At 61.0% G+C, this 4,407-nt stretch overlaps 1 protein-coding gene across 1 annotated transcript in view; it reads right to left on the minus strand.

The window, feature by feature from the left end:
• Positions 1-4,407, minus strand: part of SRCIN1 (SRC kinase signaling inhibitor 1) — a gene marked incomplete at its 3' end in the record, with an annotated part of 112,725 nt that overhangs the window by 70,575 nt on the left and 37,743 nt on the right. The window lies entirely within an intron of this gene.

A 4,407-nucleotide genomic window follows, 5' to 3' on the forward strand; every position in this document is an offset into this window, starting at 1 on the left:
CGGGGCTGCCTGCCGCCGCCCGGGGAGCCCCCTCCCCCACCCACAGCCACGGCCCATCCTTTTTCGGATGTCCTTTTCCAAGGTCTGAGCACTGAGACAGTATGGGGTGACCCGAGCAAGGGGCTACGGGGGTGGGACTGGAAGAGAAGCTGCTTTTTGACTCTCCTTTCCCAGTTATGCTGGAACACTGGTTCCCAGTTTGGGGCTGGAGTGCAGATGCTACATTTCCCAGCCTGGAGCTATTAACTGTGCTAGAAGCCCAAATGCATCATCTTCCTTCGCCCTCCTCCCTTTGCAATCAGAACATTTCAGCATAGGGGGGGAAAAAAACAAACAAACCATAAGTGTTTGTCCCCCCCCTTTCTCTTCCTCCCGCCCCCACCCAGCCCTCTCCATCAGTCCTTCTGTTGGAGATGAATTTTAAAAAAAAAAAATTCTTCATTTGCATTTATTCTGAAAGTGGAAACCATGCAGGGGGAGGGAAAAAATAAAAACAGCTGACAGCAAAGTTTTATTATCCCCATTGGGCGGCGAGGAGCAAATCAGTAATTTTTTAACAAGCATTTAAGCTCCTTTGCCGAGTGCCTCTTTGAGCCTTGATGCACCTGCAGCCTGGCACAGCCAGGAGGGGGGTTAATGAGGACCTTTGATGGGGAGCAAGCACAGCTGATGGGTAACAGCACGCGTTCTCCCATCTCGAGCTAAAGATCCTTGCGGTGATGAGCTGGGACCTCCCCAGGTCCACACGCGTTGCTGCGGCTGCTGGAGAGGGAGCCTGTCCGGTGGGTAAGACCCACTCACATGGACCCATCACGGGCTCCAGACCTCCCCAGATGATGCCAGCAGGATGGCTCACTGCTTTTTGAATCCAATAATTCTGCAAAGCTTGGCCAAGTAGCCTCTACACTCCACCCCAGGGACCTCAGACCCGGCATCTCTCGCCTCCCCCACCTAGAGGTGTTTTAATAATAATAATGGTTACAAAACTTGACCACAGCTGCTGGGAAAGAGCCAACTGAGCGAAGCGCTGGCTACGGAAGAACTTCACAGCCTCGGAGATGGCACAAAAGGTCATCTCTGCCTCTCTCACACCTCCCCACCAACTCCCGTCCAGCCCCACGCCAGCGCTGCCCCTTCCCGAATGCAGGGCCCCAGGACTGTGGGTGCCGGCCCCCATCACGCTGCTTCGCTGGAGGTCCAGCACCTCCAAGCCGAGAGCTGCAGGGCTGGAGCGAGTGGCAATTTGTGCTTCGCAAATTGCAAGCGGTAGCAAGCTGGGGACGTTACACCAGCACCGGGGACGCTACGCCAGCACCGGGGGCAGAGCAAAATGCTGGAGAAGCAACTCCCCCCAGAAGCGGGGACCGCGGCACAGCACCCTTCCTCCTCCCCATTTGCACACCACAGCTTCCCAATGCCCAGTTCAAACCCCACTCTGCCGCACCCTCGAGCCTCACTGAAAGACCCCTCCAGCCTGCAGCCTCCCTCTGTTTCCTCCCCAACATGCTTGGAAAGAAAATATTACCAGCAGGAGCCTCAACAGATTTGTCCATGCACGCAGCACCCTGGGGACACCCACACCCGCTTGCCTCCTCTTCTGACCCCAAGATGGACCGCAGCCAGCCTGGCCCCGTCTCCCTCCCTGGGCACCGAGCCCCGGCTTCATGGGGATGCTCCCCACAGCCCCAGGCTGTGCTCCATGCCACGGGACATCGTTCACACGTGTCCGTGCGTGCCAGGCGTGTCCCTGGGGCGCAGAGGCAGCCACCGTGCACCCCGGCTGGGATCAATGCGTGGCAACGAGGAGAATCAATTTCTATAATTAAACCTTGCACTGCTGGGCTGTATGCCTCCCGCCCTGCTCCCCCCAGCAGACACGGCAATGGGGTCTTTCAGCCCCACGGCAGTGGCCCATGGGGACCCCTGCTCCCAGCCGGTGCCAAGGCAGCACCCACCTGGGTCCCTGCAGCAGCAAAGGGCACCCAGGACCTCCCTGCTCCCACGGCTAGGCTTCGGTACGGAGAATTTCTTAGTGGAAAAGAAAGCAGAGACAGGCATGGGTGGGTGTTTCCCACCAGGCTGGGCCTTTGCTGCGAGGCCGATGCTGGGAGCACCAGGGGAAGAGAGGGAGAAAGAAGGGAGGAGGACAATGTGGGGGGATGGCCGTGCCCTCCCCTCTGGGGTGGAGGTGTCCAGCCAGGATGGAGCAGGTTCATGCCCCAGGCTCGCACCCACCCCAAGGCAGCAGGGAGGTGCCTTTATCCACCTTTCCCTAAAGGGAAAAACCACATTTTGGGGGAGCTGTGCAGCTTTCCTGCGTGGGGAACCGGGGCTGAGCCTGGAGCCAACCCTAACCTCCCCACCAGCGCTAACCCCACCACGTCCCAGTCCCGTGCAATTGCCACGCCAGTTCTCAGCATCGCCCCCCTGGCCAGAGCCACCCAGGTTGCCCCCCACCCTCTCCCGTTCCAGCCCACCTCCCCAGGAGGGGGACGAGCATCTCCCAGACCACAAGCAGGACATTCCAGAAAAAACGAACGGGGCGAGCATCCCTCCCTGCCCATCCTGCTGGGAGGGACACCTCCTGACAAAGACTAAAGCTCCCTTTGCACAAAGACACCAGCCCTTTGGCAGCCCTGCCAGGGCCTGTGGCTCCCCCCCCTCTCCCCCCACCCGGCCCCCCCGGGGGGGATTCGCACCCTACCAGCAGCTCCCTGGGGGAACAGGGTGCCCGTCAGAAGGAGCACAGAGCCATTTCCACAGGCATGTGAACGCTGGCAGCTTCGGGGGAAGTCTGGTGGGAGATAATTAGCACATTGGAAAGGTATTCCTCATTAAAATGAGGGAAAAGCCACCACTGGGGCTGGAGCGACCGTGTGGCTTCGGGCAGCTCTGCTGGGGGCACTGCCCTGAACCCCGGGCTGGGTTTGCTGGGAAGGGGTGGATCCTGCACAGCAGCCCCCGCACCGGCAGCAGTGTGAAAGTCATGAAGCAACTGGAAGGACTGAAAAGCATCTGCGCCCCCACGATCCGGGTGCTGGCAGACCTTGAGCAAGTTTGGGGTCCCTGGGACTGATCCAGCTATAGGGAAGGGCTGAATTCCCTGCCTGATGTCAGGGTAGGGGATACCCACCCCCTGCATGGACCAGCCGAGCAGAAGAACCCCTTCCATCTCCATCCTTAAGCGAGAGCTGGCTGGATGTGACCTCCCTCCCACCCCCTGAGACGCCTGTGAAGGGGCGCAGCTCCCGAGGGCCCCATGGCTGGTGCCAGGCGCGTTCCCAGAGCCAAGCACAGCCAAAACCAACTTCCCTGGGACTTGGGTGCTGGCACCCACGCAGCAGCGGGTGGGCGCAGGGGCTCAAACATTGCCACTCCCCAGCCTGTTTCACCACAACCAGGGTGAAAACGGAGAGAACAAAGAGGGGAGAGGCTGCGGGGCGAAGGCTGGGCGCTCCCCGCGGCGCGGGCGGACAAAGGGACCCCCACCCACAGGCAGCACAGCCCTGAAACACACCTCTGTCACCCACCGGGGCTGGCATGGGGCAGGGCAGCGCTGGTGGCCACAGCACACGGTGCACACGCATGCACACCCACATGCACACCCACCCACCCCTGCTCCCGTGTGCACACACAGAGGGGGGAGCAGACCCTGCCGTGGCTCTCCTTTACCCCCTGAACACGCAGGGAGCAGCCGGGCCATGGCACAGGGCAGGGGGAGGGCAGGCAGCCTTCGGAGTTATTTTAAGTTTCCCTCCCCGCCGCCTCCCCCCACGCCCGAGCCCAGCCCGGGATGCACCAGATTTTTTCCTCCTCCTGCAAGGATGCTGAAAATATCTCACAAGGGGCGACCTGCAGCCCAGCGGCTCGTCCTGCCCTTTGTGTCTCAGCAGCGGCTTGGGGGGGAAGGAAAAAGGGGAGAGAGCAGGTAGGAGAGCAGCCTGCAGCCTCCCTCCTCCTCACCCATCTGTCTCCTCCAGCTCGCAGAGAAAGGAAATCAAGAGCCCGGCAGCATCCAGCCCGGCTCGGTCAGCAAAACATCATGTTTAATGCACAACGCTGCAACAACGGAGCTGAAACAGCCATAGGCACAATAACGGATTTCTTCGAGCATCCCCGGTGAGCCCCCGCCCCCAAACACCCCATCGCTCCAGCTCCCCACGCTGGTGTTTCTAGGACAGCGGCTCTCCAGCTACTTTATCCCTTCGGAGCAAGGCGGCCCCGACAACAAACAACCCGGAGAAGCAGCATCACCGCCAGCGCCGGCTCAGCATCCCCCAGCCCCTCGGTCCCCTGTGCCGGGGGAGGGGGGGGCACCGCATCCCCGGTGCGGGCAGCCGAGCCCTGTGCACACCCCCTCCGGAGCACCACAACCCCACGAACAACGCTCCGCGTGGTCACTTCACA

This window comes from Pygoscelis adeliae, unplaced genomic scaffold, assembly GCF_000699105.1.
Source record: "Pygoscelis adeliae isolate BGI_AS28 unplaced genomic scaffold, ASM69910v1 Scaffold902, whole genome shotgun sequence".
Taxonomy (NCBI): Eukaryota; Metazoa; Chordata; class Aves; order Sphenisciformes; family Spheniscidae; genus Pygoscelis; species Pygoscelis adeliae.